At 40.2% G+C, this 16,229-nt stretch overlaps 1 protein-coding gene across 1 annotated transcript in view; it reads left to right on the top strand.

Moving 5' to 3' along the window:
- Positions 1-16,229, top strand: part of LOC148424320 (protein kinase C-binding protein NELL1-like) — a 155,759-nt gene that overhangs the window by 74,823 nt on the left and 64,707 nt on the right. The window lies entirely within an intron of this gene.

Here is a 16,229-nt window from a genome sequence, read left to right on the forward strand (position 1 = left end):
TTTAATTACATAGAGTAATTAAATACTTTATCACCTAATACATTTGGAACCTCCTTCAGACAAACTTTATATATGTGTAAATACGTCCCAGGGATTGAAGATCTGGACCCTTGAAAACTGACGTGAAAACACGTCTTTGGGATTGAACGGGTTAACCTGCTTTTGGCGCTTTAATATCGCCTTTAATATCGCTTTAATATCAAGCCTTGGTTACTTCAAGTATTTTATAAATACTTTAATACCTAATACATTTGGAACCTCCTTGAGACAAACTATATATATGTGTAAATACGTCCCAGGGATTGACGATCTGGACTCTGGAAAACTGACGTAAAAACACGTCTTTGGGATTGAACGGGTTAACCTGCTTTTGGCGCTTTAATATCGCACGCGTTAGACAGTAGCAAATCCTGAAACGGGAGCATATTGTATTCATCCGGTCGAGCCAGGCAAGCTTTATCGAGAAGTGTCAGCGTTCTCGCCGTTGACCGATTTGCGGGACTTGGCCGAGCGGAACCCGGCCCCCGGGCGCCGAGGGCTCGGGGTACTCGCGAAGAAGCTAATGGTGGCGTTTGATTAAGATGCTCGGGCTTGCCGGTGGCCAGATGGAAGCGTTCCCTCATTGCGTCTTGCCGTCGTCTTTGGTCGGGAGCCACCCCGGACGGAACACGGCGGGGGCCCGGAGCCTCGCGGTCTGTTTGCTTCCGCCTGATCTCCGTGCTAAAGAGGTTTAGCCCGAGCGCCGCTCCCATATCCCAGATTGTCCCACGGCGTCGGAGCGAGGATGGGAGGACGCCGATTGTTGGATCAACAATGCGAATCGGCGAGCCCGAGCGTTCGCCATATTTAGGGATTTCCCCAGAGACAGCTCATGTTACTCTTGTAAGTGGATTAGCTGGGATCTTCTCGCGCTCGTTTTTCATAACGCGGTTGACAGGACTTGTTTGTCGCCTCCGAATTTGTTTAATCCTAATCGTAACTGTCCGACCGTTATTTACTTTAGGGTTTTTCGGACTTTTTTGGGAGGGCTGGCCCTGCAAGTTATGCTTTTTTTTATTCATCTTGGTTGCAGGTTTTTTTTTTTTGAGAAGAAAATCTAAATGTTTTGAGTTGTTGACAAAAATAGGACTTTATACATCATTTTAAAGGGAATTTTGCGTAGAATTTTAGTTTGACTCGAAATATATATATATATATATATATATATATATATATATATATATATATATACACACACACACACACACACACCAGATTATAAGGCGCACCGGATTATAAGGCACACCCTCAATTAATGACATATTTTAAAACTTTTTCAATCACAATATAGTAATACTCAAAGTAATAACAATAATAACTCAAATAATAACTCTCAATAGCATCATAAGTCAATGTCAATATGAGCAACCTTGTTCAACTGTAAACACACAAAAGAAACTGGTAAATCTTACTTTATCACTTCATTCCCCATCTACCAATCCCAATCTCAATATTGATCCATATATAAGGCGCACCTGGTTATAAGGCGCACCATCAGCATTTTCTGAAAATTAAGGCTTTTAGGTGCGCCTTATAGTGCGGAAAATACGGTGTATGTATGTATGTACATATATATGTATATATGTATGTATGTATGTATGTATGTGTGTGTATATATATATATATATATATATATATATATATATATATATATATATAATATGTATATAATATGTATATGTATATGTATATATATGTATATGTGTGTACATATACACACACAGACTCACACACAATCAATTATGAGAGATTCACCATTATACAATGTATTGTACAAAAACAGAATATTTCAATTAAAAAAAATGAATAAATGAGGTGGATTAATTGCACTTATTTAATAAGTAGATCACATGAAGTGCGGCCACCCCTTCCAAAGAGTACAAACACACAATACTTGACTTTAGCCGCGCATTCGGTAAGACAGGTGAAGAAACAGGGAAACATAGACAGTGCCACAAAGGTCACAAAAGTAAAGGACGAAGAAGAGAAGAAATGCTGAAAGCAGCTGTGTTGTCAGCTAAGATTAACTTGAGATCACGGGGCATCATAAAGCGCTTCCCCACAGCCTGTTAGCTAAGGGGGGCACATCGTACATTTGATGTCTGAAGCCAGTGAGGTCCAGCTGCTCTGGAGGCTAAATGAAAGTGAGCTGAACAAACAGAAATTGCCCTGTTAGGTTTGATGTGTTAGTCTCACAGTAGGTCCTAATCGTGTTACCCGCAGCAGGGAGGGGAAAAAAAAAAAAGGGGGGGGGGGGGGGGACAGTGGGCAGAATCACGGTGCGAAGGAACACCGTCCAAGATTAAAGCTCGTTTTGGAAGATGTGAAGTGGAAAGACGCTCGCAACAAATATGCTAATAAGGTCACGATATTTCCAACACATGCAGGGCAGTTTTAGACTCCCGGAAACGGTGGAATTTGCGCTGCTGACGAATGAGGGACAACACAAAGCAAACGGCGTCATGAAAGCGACCCATGGCGCTTGTAAACAGCGGAAGACTTCTTTGAAACAGGCAGTCAAATGAAAATATGACACACGTATGGATTTATATGCTGATGGATGGCAGTGTGCAGCGCAGTGGGGGCATTTGTGTAGAAACGGCTCACAGCAAAATGGTTCTCGGGTGAAACCTCCGCTTATTTATTTTTTAAAATAGCATCCGTGGACTTATTTTGATTCAAGGCAAATTGAGGTCACGTTCACTTGTATGTATTTGTTTTTACAAGGAGTCAGATCACAGACCCTGTTCACATTAGCACTACAAAGGAAAATAGCCTCATACCGCGCAAAGCATTTTTGGCCTTTAAAATCAATCAATCAATCAATCAATCAATAAAAACTTGCCTGATTTAGTCGACTTTAGACGCTTTCAAACTTCATTTTTATTAGTCCACCAAAAAATCTTCCTAAAGTGTCCTCTTTTGGATCGTAGAAGAAATCTGTTATCAAAAAGGTATAACGTAACGAGTAATAATATAAATATATTTCCAGAAAAAAATAACCAACATAAAGTGTAACTGTTCTCAAAAAGACTTAATTATGAAGAAATATTTGTCCACAGAAAAATGTTCAACTTTTGGGATCATACTGGAGATGTGTTCACAGAAATAAATCATTAACTTGACAGGTAACGAGCGGTGGCACACAACAACAGGTTGGGTTGAATCGTTCTAGTATGGGGGAGAATCTGACTTTTTTACAATAATGAAATTGAATAACCAACTAAATATAACATTTGTTTCATGAGCTTACTTTTCCCGAAACAATTCAAATTATTTTTAAAGAATTTTTGCACGTTTGTTATGTTTAAAATCTCAAGTACCCCCTTGAAGTTCCTTCAAATACTGAGAACCGCTGGTCTCGACAATATGTGCTTTGCGATTGGCCGCTAAGTCTGCAGCGATAGAATCGTATGTCGCATTCAAAGCAAACGTCTAAGCACGTATTCTAATTTCCCGAAAGTCTTTCTCGTAAAATGTACAGTACGTCATTTTTGGCGGACTCCTAAAATAGATGTTGTTTGTCTGCAGATTATGGTCTCGGCAGATGACGTTGATTAGGTTTAAGAAATTGTGTTTGAACAAAAACGTCGTTGTTTTAGGCTGTAATTAGGGATACTGTCAGCAAGACAACACCGGCGTTAATGTGTCTGTGTCCTCAGGCACTGAGCGAGGATCCCCAAATGCTAGGAGACCCACTGACGGGATAAACAAGAGCTGATGAGGATAATAAGATGATCATAAGCCCATTAGTACAAATGTGAAAAAGTACGAGCAAATGGAGCGGCGTCATTTACATGATATGAATGGAGAGTGCATAATCTGTGCTTCAGTGCTGTGGAGTGTGTATGCGTATGTACAAATATTTTTTTTCAAAGCCTCGTGAAGCACTTTGAGTATTTTTTTTGTTCCTCCGTTCTTTTTAAAATTAAATACAGTGATCTCCCCTACTTCGCGGTTAATGGGGGCTGTCAACCCCCCGTGAAGTCTGAAACCCGCGAAGTAGGGTTTCAGTTCCTAGATTTCTATGTACGCGAGTAACCATAAACAATCCTTTTTATTTTGTATTTTTTGCCCATTTTATTTCCTTTCTCCTATTATTTAACATGACATCATCCTTATTAACATTATTGTATATTCATTAAATAACTAATATTACTTAATTTGTTGAGAATTTGTTCTCAGGACTGGTTATCTGCACCAAGACTCCGGTGAAAGAGTACGCAAGTCATCACGTTGAACTTCGCATTTATTTTGGCTCATGTATGGTGTATCACGTAGTATCTGTTAAATAATGAATCAACAACAATCTTAAAGTCTGTAAAGTAACATATAAACACTTAATCTATGAATTTACCGTATTTTTAGCCGACATTAGCGGGTTAGCAACAACTAACAACAACTACTAACTATAAAGTGCAACCTCTACACAAACGAACACATAAACAGAATAAACACTCATCGCTCACTAAACATAGGCAGTAGCGTGCGTCATCAACATAAATGATAATAAACTATAAATATGAACTTACTACGTCACCGTAACGAGCCGAATGACGCACAGAGAACGTAAAACAGGAAACGGAAATGCAAGGCGACCCGGCAAATTAAAAGCATGCATTTCAAAATAAGATAAAAAACGTCACAAACTCTAACGCTTGAATTCTTAACATAGTTATTAACTAATATTACTTCGTTATTTGATTAATACAGTATTGTATGATGTACTTTTTTGCTTTTTTCAATTTTTGTTGCACATTTTTTAAATGATTTTATTTTGAAATATTTTTTATTTTTCCTGGAAAAAAAACGCAAAGTACGCAAGTAGCAAAGTAGGAGGGACCACTGTACATTTACATCACACCTGGAGTAGTAAAATATTTTCACAAGTGCTTCATGAGGCTTCGCGTTCCCATCACTACTATTTTCTTTTGCAAGTGACTTGTCCAAGATTTTTGCCCCCACCCCCCCCATGTTGGTACCCGGTTGAGGCGCAATTACGATGTCTGCAGATGAGCCGAGATTATCTGTACCGTTTAGCCTCAGGCTTGCTGGACAGTGAGCCACTAACAGATCCTCGCAGCAGCAAGCCTGAGATTTGCGATGGCGGGAGGCAGCGGCATCAAACACGCAAGCGGCAAGATTCATATCCTCACAGTTTGGAAACCAGCTAATCAAGGGCGGCGCCAGCCCGCCGAGCTTCTACGACGGGGATGAAAGTGTGTTTGCGCGCTCGTGTGGATTCCCTGGGATTGCAGATCGACTCGGGAAAACATCATGTCCCCGCATGAAATGCCGAGTCTGCGTTTACTGTCTGCTAAATCTTTTTCCCGCCAAGGTCAGTCAGGCATAACGACGCGAGGCGGAGGATAGCTCGGAAACGCTCTCTAAAAAGGTACCGCCGTCCTCGTAAGGTGAGCAAAACCTCCGACGGCGGTACCTTTTTGTGAAATTAGGTCGTGTCAGGCGTCATTTCGTAACATGAATTTTTCGTAGGTCGGGTCGCTTTTACATGTGACTAGCCTAATTATTCCAAGCCCTAAAAAAACGCTCATAAACCCTTGGAATTAATAAGACAGTATTAATAAATTATAAAAGTGCACCAAGAACAGTCACGAAAAAAAATCATGAATGTTACGAGTATTAAAAATGATGTTCATTTACATTCAGGTTTGGGCGACTGTGAAAAGTGATGCGTGAGTAGCTTTATTTATACCCAAACAAACAGACGGCTTTCATTTTGGCTCACGACTCATGCGCTTCTTTCCAGCTAGCCAAATTTGTACATGATGAAGGCGCAGATTAAAGTTTTAGACTTCGCTCCGCTTGTTTTTTTTTTGCTAATTTCCTAGCTAAACAGCCACTCAGAGAGAAGATTGATCCCACGCCACCGACCCGATTCAACATGCCGAATCGGCTCGAAACTCTTTTTGACGAGTCCCGACCGCCAATGTCGGTGCTGTGCATAGAGGCCCGAACATTTTAACGAAAAACCTACGAAAAAGTTATACTTAGCGCTTTATCAATGCGCGCTAGCATGCGACTAAGGATTCAAGGGTCGAAGGGAAACCACGCGCATCATGGGTAAAAAATTTTATAATGGTTGGCTCCAGCAGCAACAATTTTCACAATCCGTACGCTAAATTTCCCTTGGTAACAAGACAGTATTTTTCCGAAGAAGCATTTCGTAACTTGAACTTTTCGTAACGAGTCCTTCGCGAGGCGCCTCGGTATTTGGCCGAATGGAGTCATTACCGGTGACGCTCAAGGGTCGAAGGCAAACCACGCGCATCATGGGTAAAAATTTTGTCCTGCACCTTTTATCATGTTTGGCTCCAGCAGCAACAATTTTCACATCCCGTACGCTAAATTTCCCTTGGTAACAAGACAGTATTTTTCCGAAGAAGCATTTCGTAACTTGAACTTTTCGTAACGAGTCCTTCGCGAGGCGCCTCGGTATTTGGCCGAATGGAGTCATTACCGGTAACGCTCTCAGCGTTGCGAAGAAAGACCCGATGCAAAAGAATGTGGCATATTGATCGGGGCAGTGGGTAATAACCCTCATTTGTCCTTATTGTCCGGCGATGGGAGCGGCATTACTCACGTCTCTCCCGCGGGACCGGCCGGGCCGACCGACTGAATCGCGCTCACTCAGTGGCATTACAAAGTAATTGGCTGGCTTTGTTATTCTGCGAATCAATCCGGTTCTCCATGGGAACCCTGCATCTGAGGGCTTAAAACAAGAACGTGATGACAGGGAACAACAACAGATGCTCCGCCTCAATTCGCAGAAAAAAAAAATCTGGGAGGCGGGCTTTGATTTATGCGATGGAGAGGAAAGCTAATGTGCAAGTGTGCGTATGTCATAGCTGCTTATGATGTATTTCAAATGACGCCACAAATATGAAAATATGAAAATGAAGAAAATAAAGGTTTAAGACGTTTCGCAAAGGAGTCACGACTAAAATTTGGCCAAATGGTGTTTTATGTCCCAAGTAATTTGCTCTCAATGTCAGAAGTCTGACTTAAAGTGACTTCGAATTCTGACTTTGTCAGAATCAAAATTCCCATTAGTCAGAATTCAGAGCTTTTTCTCAGAAATCTGACTTTGAAGTGACTTAGAATTGAAATTCTCAGATTTCTGAATCCAAAAATTGTCAGAATCGTGTCTACTCTCAGAATTCCCTCTTTTAAATTCGAGTTCTGGGTAAAGTGATAATTCTAATAATAAAGTCAAATTTCCGACCACTAAATTCTTTCTTTATTCCCAGAATTCCGACTATTCTCAGAACGTATTTCTGACTTTAAAATGACTCGGAATTCCAACTTGAGTGTCAATATTCTGAATCTTTTCACAATTCTCATCTTAGTCACACCTCTGTCTTCATCCTCAGAATTCCTACTAAAGTAAGAATTCTCAAAATTCTCACTTGTCAGAATTCTCACTTTGAGGTGGGAATTCAAAGTGCACTGCTTTTGTTGTTGGATTCAGAATTCCGACTTTAAATTCATACGTCATACTAAGACTGAATTTATTATTGAGAATTATATGTTATGATTTATGGCTAAAATGAGAAAGAATTCTGACTTTTATGGATGGCTCTTTCCCATTTTCATATCGGATACCAATGCCGCGGCACGTTGGGTCAATAACAATATTTTACCAGATGAATTATTCTTTTTTTTGTCACCTAAAATCACGATATTCTCAATTCACACCTCGGTGTCAATTTCGACCCAATTTGGGCTACTGATCTAGACACATCAAACAAAGGATAAAAAAAAATACACTAGGAGGCTAAAAATGACTAAAGATCGTCAAAACAGGTGGCGGTTCAACACGGCACCACACGTTCATCGCTAAATACTTCCAAATGGAATTTATTTGATGGCAAAGTTTACATTATGGACCCGTATGAATATTGACACCTTGGGGTTGAGGTAAAAACTCTCAGGTAAAAGTCATAATCCTCACTTAAATGTTTGAGGGGAGAGTTCTGGGAATACAATAAAAATTCTGGGCCAAAGCAAACCTTTGTGTGAGTGCACAGACAGATAAAAGGGGCTATTGTGAGGTCCAAACAGTACTTTTGGTCTAAGGTCAATGAAAACGCCGCGAAAAGCGGCAGAGCGGGTGAGGGCAGCGCAATGTTTGGAGCCGCTCACCCTACTGTGAAATTCTGGCAAAGGTCCGCCTCAGCCGCGGTGGCGGGAGTCGGGTAAAAGGTCACCCCGAGACCCGTAATAAATTACAGGCGGCGCCGTTCATCTCGCCGAACAGCAGAGCGTTGTTTGTACACAAAACACACACCCGCACACAAAAGCGGCCTTCAAAGTCATTTTTGGGTGGCATCCATCTCTGCCATCTGCACCACAGCGACCGCACGCGTTCCAACGCCGTCCTTGGCATCGCCCGGGCCCCTCGCCTCCTTCCCCGTACGGTTATTTATCCCTTCTTATTTCCGTTCAATTTCCCATCCGTTTTCGGGGCTGCGGGGATTGCTGTGCTAATCCTTAAACCGGAGGGCTTGCTGCTCTGCGTGCCTCGTGGGATAAAAGGCTCACGTTTCCCCCCAGAAGCACTCGTGCCACCTTATTTTCTTCAAAGTAGCCAAAAAGGTGCTTTTGTTACTGTGAATGATTTTTTTTTTTTTAAATACGAAAAATCTTCCCAGCTAGCCTTTTTCATTAAACTCGGGAAATAGCACAGTATGCGTTCCATGATTTTCATTGTACCTCTTGGACATTTCAATGTGAACAATTTGGCACCACAAGTAGGGACTGACCAAAAGAATAGAATTTGCCTGCCCCCCAAAAAATATCCTTGTCCTTATTCTTGTCACAGTTTATAGAGCATTTTGTGTGTGTGCGTGTGTGTATACTGTATGTATATATACTGTGTGTGTGTGTGTGTGTGTGTGTGTATATTTGTGTGTGCAAATATATTAATTTCTACTGCACTAGCGTTTACCTTTCAACCCTAACCAGGAGCCAAAATATATCACAGATGCGTCATGAAGCAGTTGAAAAAAATAATAAAATAATAAATAAATAATAATAACTATAATAAATAATAATAAAAAATAATGATGAAGCTTCATGAATCAAGTGCTTCCAAAAAATAAATTAAAATAAATAAATAATAATAATAAATAATAAATAAATAATAATTATGAAGCTTCATGAAGCTTCATTATTCTTTTTTTTTTTTTTAGATATTTTTACACATATTTACACAAATTCTATCTTTTAGTTCCCAATATCGGCCACCTTTGCAAGTCCCGTTACCTCGAAATAAGGTCGGCTAGGACTTGATCCCGACACCCGGTATTGGAAACCCCAATTATATTGTTTATGTCTTTTCTCAAATTAGTTCCAATAAAACCAACCGGATGCTGATCCAGTCACTTTGGTCTGATTGAACCTAGGTGGGGTGGTCTGATCCGGCCAATCGGATCGGACCAGCCTCGTCATCCGAATCTGGGCTTCCCCTTTTCCTCCTCAGGGAAAAAGTGAGGCGTGCGTACACAACAAATCAACGTTTCGCCGTTCTTTAAATTTAGTGCACTTTTTCACGATGATCTTTAGGCTTCAAGCGCAGACGGAAACACCTCCTCGGTCTTCCCTCCGGCCATACTCATGTGTTAACTACAGCGTAAATGGCAGGGGCTAATGATGATGGTCCACTGGGTGATAATGGCACACTTATCACAATGCGAACATCAGTCATCACCATTTACTATCTTACACGCTACACACCCAGCCGAGAACTCTGATCGCGTTGATCGATCTTCGAAGTGGGCCTCTCGAGTCGAGCGAAAAGAAAGTCAACTTTGACCTAAATGAGTAAATCCGCCGGCGACTTGATGAATATTCATACAGCGACGTTGGTTTGACAAGAAAATGCCAACACAGGCGCAAAAATGTTCCGCTTTGTTCAAGGATTTATTTTTGCCGTCAGACTTCATGTCAAGGATTTCGTCTTGCCGTAGTGATTTTATGCTCAGCCGCGTCAGAACGCTTTATAGCCCAAACCTTCTTCCGGGCTATCTTATATTCATGTCATATTTAACTACTGACAATTAAACCTGCCAGCAGAATTCCATGCTAGTTGTCGCAGCTTTAATTGCTTTAGCGCATCTGACTTTTAACACAACCTTTTCCTCCGGCAATAGTTTCACCTTTAAAAAAAAATTTGTACATTTAAAGTGTCATTATAGAATCATTTTCTAGTTTCGAATCGCTATTTTTGATGAACGTATTTGCAAATGTGCATTGTACGCTTTAAACCTCGCGCATACGTCGTATCGCTTTTCGATGATTTTTTGGTGAAATCAAAGGAGAAAGCGTGGAAAAAAAAACACTAGGGAGTTGAAATTTTATGCTAATTCTATAATCATGTTTAAGTTCAAAATGCAACCATGCTGCAAATTCTAAACTGTTGCGGCTTGGCGTACGACATAATTACGACGCAATTCCTGCGATTTTTCAACCAAGCTCTTTAGCGACGGTTGAGCTAGGCCAACAGATAGAAATTTACAAACAAAAAAACCCCCACAAGAGTCATCTTTTTCAAATGAATGCACAAGGATGAACCTGGACAGACTTTATAAATAAAGCTTGACCGTTGAAGCCTGCTTTTGAAGTAGAATGTAGTAAATATTTCATTTCGCAAATGTCAGCCAGTACTTTCATAAAAGCTTTTTTCAGCAATCCTAAATTGCATCTATGGTTGTGATTGACACATGGGTAAACTCTCCCTTATCTGTTCACACGCGATACATAATCACCGTAACAAAATGGCCGCTTGGTTGGCAAAGCCACAACAAACGAGGTTATCGGACGATTTATCAAAGGCGTGGCTGTCATCCGCCAGTTAAAAGGTGTTTTCGTGTACGACTTCTATAAGACCCAAGCTCAAAGCTTTCTGGATTCATTCAGCGTTATCTCGGGCCTCATCGGTGCGTGTTGCTCAATAAAAGCAACAGAAATTGTCCCCAAAAAGTGTCATATGTTAATTTTTGTTTGAAAGTATTACTTGGTCATATTCCCCTCTGGCTGTCGCGGTAAAAGTTCAGTTTCCAATTTTTAGAGAAGGAGCTTCGTTTATTTAATATTACGGACCTCAACAGAAGCGGACATTTAGTATCTTCTGCATGAGATTAGTCCCAAGTGCTGGCTGCAACATTTAGTTTGGACCATCAAGAGGATTGGTGCTGTCAATCATCAAATAACTGGAAAATAACATCAAAATTGCTGATTGTAGACTTGCTCAAACTTCTCCAGTTTATTTTGGCACCGAACTTTTGCTGTGGATTGATACGTTAGCGTCTTTGTTGCTGCAGTTGGAGCTGGGTGCTTTGCATTGATGTGGTAAGCTAAACTTGAGCTGCTTCTATGCTAAGCAAACCCCTTAATACAAATAATTCCAATTGTCTCTATCCGAGATGCCGCCGGGACATTTTTTTTTTTTTTATAAGTTAAATTTACCATTCACCAGACCAACTCGTTTTATTGCTATCTTTAGCTGTGGGTGCAGTCATAGCTGAGTGCTTTGCATTGATGTGGTAAACTAAACTTGAGCTTCTGTGGTAAGCAAGCTCCTTTTTTTTAAAGAATGTAAAGCACTCTTCCTTTATCAATTTCCTGATGTTTTTTTTAATTTAGTTGGACAAGCACATGCACTTCCATTTCCACCCACAAATGGATTTTATGAGGGTATCCGAACACAATTACAGCCAATCGTTGTTCACCTCAGGTTTGTAATTGACCTTTGTTTACCAATCCGCAACCATGACTGTAACTAAAATATCACAAATAATCTGTTCATCTCACGTCCTTAATTATAGCATCAATTAAAGAGGAAATAAACAGACTTATTAAACATATTTCTTAACCTTGGATTGGCGCGACACATTTTCTACGTTATCTTACAGTTCCAGTAGCTATTTTCTATCTTGTAGAGATTTTAGTTCTGGTTCTAGAAATGAGAATCAAGATCTGGTGGAAGAATTGCCAGGACATTTGATTCTCAGTCACAATTCATATCTGCAAGCGGCTTCTATCGCTGCTTCCGCAAATGAAATATGTATAGGATGGAATAAAACAGTCTCCTTGTCTTGTCCTGTTATCCCGATGATGTGTAAATATCTGACAGGAAATGGTCAACTACTAAAACTTGCATGACGTTCTAATAGCAAGCCTGCGACGGAGAGTTAAAAGAAATATAAATGGACGAGGAAAGTTTTTGAAGAAACTGAATCCAATTTCCACACAATGAAGAGAATCAATTGTTTTTGGGTTTTATTTTTTTAGATTACCGATGCTAAAAAAGAAAAGGGTCATTGAAACCACAGCAGCAAGCATCTGCTACTCACTGAGCCCAACAGGATTTCTGCTCTCCCTGCAGCTTCACCTTCTGCTAATCAACACCTCATTTTTTTTTCCTACGCAACTCACGTTTTCTTAGCAAGTGCTATCACCTCCTACTCTCAGCCAACTCACTCTGATCTGGCTTTCTTTTGACATCGTATTTTGTCTGCCGCGAGATTTTTGGTCCTGGAGGGATGCGATAATTGTCGTGCGTGGTATGTAATGGAACCGACAAAAATATCCCCATAAAGATCATGATCCACAACCCCGCAATTGATATACAGCTAGCAGATTGTGTATTACATTCAAAAAAAAAAAAAAACATAGTCCTGCTCGGTGGCACAACATATTTTCGGGTAATGTGATTGTCATTTGGTACGATGGGTGTTTTTCTCAAACAGATGTCACAAATAACCCGCGCCATATCAGACTGCTCTCAGACTCCCTAAATAGATTCAACCATGCGCATTATATATTCTCATCCAGTGGCGGTTTTCAGGCATGTGGAGTGTAAACCATCTGAGAAAGGCCCAGGCTAAGGTCTGTAAAACACCCTCAAAACAAAACGACTGAAAAAACATCGCTCAACGGTATGAAGTATGAGGGGGCTGTGAAGAGTCAAAAGAAGCTAGGTTGAAATCTCTTTTCATTATTATTCCACAAATATTTCAACCAGGAACCCTCATTTTGAGAAAAACGCCAAACTCCCAGCATAAAAGTGTTTCCTTGTTTTTCATTCTTAATGGGGACTTTGATAAATGAACTCCGCAAAGTAGGAATCCCCCAACGGACATTTTACGTACGTAAATGAAGTGTGTGAGATGTATATAATGAAACGTTGCCTACCGTTCTTTCGTAGTATGGAGGCGTTTGTCTCTTTTTGGGCACAAACTTTATTTTCTTTCGCAAAACACAACACACAGTGCATCAGGGCGTGGTGAGCGGCAGCTAACTCTCCTCATTTATTCATTACTTGATTTTATTCAGCATCAAACTGTTCGGTTGGTCAAAAGTGATTATAGTTTGAATATGGATTGATATTTTTTATTGAAGGCCTGTAACCTGTATAAACCATGTAAAACCGAATTACACGCAGAATTACACGCCAAAAAGAGTTTCTGAAATCTTTGGATGATTTCAAAAAATGACTTTGAATTGAAACAGGAAAGTACAGTATTACTATTCCGGGAAAACTAATGTAACACACGGGTATAAAAAGTATTTTCTTTGTTACTTTGTGAAGCGCAGTTTCCGGTCGTTTTTGACTGACCTTCGAGACGTTTTTGCTGTTCTTGAAAGATTAACTTTCAGTCCCAAGCATTATTGGAAAATAAATCCTCTAGAATGCCAGCATGAGTAGTAGAAATAGAATTAGTAGCAGAATTTTCACTCAACTTTCAAGGCCAACAGAATATTGTGTGCTATGTCTATGTAAATACGGGTGGTGTCATATGAAAGATTGACTTCCATTCTTCAGTTACACTTGCGTGGAGGTAACAGCTGTTTTGTAATTGTGGAAACACTGCCATCCAATGGTCACAGTTATCACGACGGTGCTCAATTGGCTTATATTAGGACGCATTAGTCAAGGGTGTCAGCTCTTCTCCATAAAAATCGTATTTGAGACGAATTTCATGTTATTACTTTTTAAAAGATGAGACATCAATCACTGTTTGAAACAAAATATTGGAGTTGGACGATGCGCTATTTGGATCTGTTTGGGTGACTAAATTTGACCCGGAGACATAATTGCTGTTTCTTGCAACCAAACAGAAAAGGAGGGTGAAATCTGTCAAGTGGAAACCCGCCCTCCCCTCTGTATATAAATAAGGCCGATTCTGCCAAACACTCCCGCATCATCTGCCGACTGTTACTTTATGAATTTCAATTTACATTCCGTAGCGCATTACATAAGCGGTTCTGTTTTTGCTTTCCATTTGCATACTTGCACATAGGATGCATTTCGTAACGAAGTGATTGTTAGCGCTAAGGAGGATGACACGGCACATTATTCGCTGTGCCGTTTAGTTATGTAAAAGCTGTTGATCTTGTTTTTTTTATTGACGTTCTGTTCTCCCACAGCTTCGGAGAGGCTATCAAAAATTGAATGTTTGGTTCCGACGTCAACTTAAGTGTTGCTCATCATAGTCCTCGGGGCCAGTATTTATGATCCGCAGCCCTAGAGCGTGTAAATTTATGAGCACAAATGTATAATGAATCTCACTGTCTCCAGATTCAGCAAAACACGAAGGGAAAAGAAGCCCTTTTCCTACAGTCGTGCGTCGAAAGAACTTTTTTTTTTTAATTCACGCGCTGCTGTCCTGAGAAACAGCAGAGGTAATCACTCACTGTGATTGGTCTGTTGCTCTGGCGCTTAGCATTCACCTTGTGCAGACATGGTTAGCGATGTTCATTAGGACAAATGTGAAAGTCACATTGCCGTTAATAACACGCATTACGCCAAGCATAACTGACAGTGATACCGGGGTTTATTTGAACAACATAGCAATTACGATTTGTTTCTTTCACATGTTCTAAGTCCTACCTCGTTTCATGTTTTCCATCAGTTTGTCGGGAAACCGTTGCGTTATTAATGATATGCCGCAGCGCTTGTTGTGTTTGTTTGCCAGGCTTTTTGTCCTACTTCCGCTCCGCCGTTCTTTTAAAGCGTTGGTGCCACTGTTTCCTCTGCTTTGTAATTTCCATTGCTTAGTGATGAGAACGTGTCATGTCAGCACCATCCCAAATGAAAACGGCGAATATCTGGAATCCCTGCAGTTCACAGAAGAAAGCAAGCCACATTTTTAATTCATAAATGTAAAACATAGTGAATCCGATGAGGCTACATCTCTATCACAAAAGTATGACATTTAGAAAAATGGAAAAATATTATGACAGTGATGAAAAGTGCTGCGGAAGGTTTTGTTGAAGACTGTTGTTTGCCATTGCCTTTGGCCGTTATTTCTTCTCCCGCTTCTGCTAGGGAAAGAAAGGCAATTGCTCCCCTTTCAATAATTTCTCCCAACGCAGCTTGCGTTCCAAACCGGCAGCGCTTGAATTTCCAAATTGTCGGAGTGAACCGGTGCGCGCTCGGAGCCTGTTTCAAAAAAGCGCCATAGATAGCGAGCTACGGGAAATAGCCGGCTAGATTGCTAGCTCGCTAAGTATCTAAACCAAATGAAACGGTCTTGGACTTGAACATGTGCATTTGACGAATTTAGACATTCTTATTCATACATTGGAACATACATCAATCTAGCTAGCTAGATAACAAGGAAGATATGTTGCTACATAGCTAGCTACAGACTCATAGGTATAGCTGTAGATAGCCAGGCTTAAAGATATAGCTGCAGCATGGATGGATGGGTGGAGAAAGTAGTATTGAACTGAACAGTTATTGGTCTTCAACATTTACCTGTATACTTGGTTTTCAACTATACTAGCTAGTTAGATAACCATCTAGACAGCCAGATAAGTAACAAGATAAATAGATAAATAGATGGATGAACTAAGTTGAATTGAACTCAACATTTACAGATAGATAGATGGATAGATACTCACTTTCTAGCTAGCTAGCTAGATAGATAAGATACTCGTTTTCTAGCTAGCTAGCTAGATAAGATAGATACTCGCTTTCTAGCTAGCTAGTTAGATAGATAGATAGCTTGATAGATACTCACTTACTATCTAGCTAACTAGCTAGCTAGCTAAATAGATAGATAGATAGATAGATAGATAGATAGATAGATAGATAGATAGATAGACACTCACTTACTATTTAGCTAACTAGCTAGCTATCTATCTAGATAGATAGATAG

The sequence above is a fragment of the Hippichthys cyanospilos genome, chromosome 4, assembly GCF_059441005.1.
Source record: "Hippichthys cyanospilos isolate Australia breed blue-spotted pipefish chromosome 4, RoL_Hcya_1.0, whole genome shotgun sequence".
Classification (NCBI taxonomy): Eukaryota; Metazoa; Chordata; class Actinopteri; order Syngnathiformes; family Syngnathidae; genus Hippichthys; species Hippichthys cyanospilos.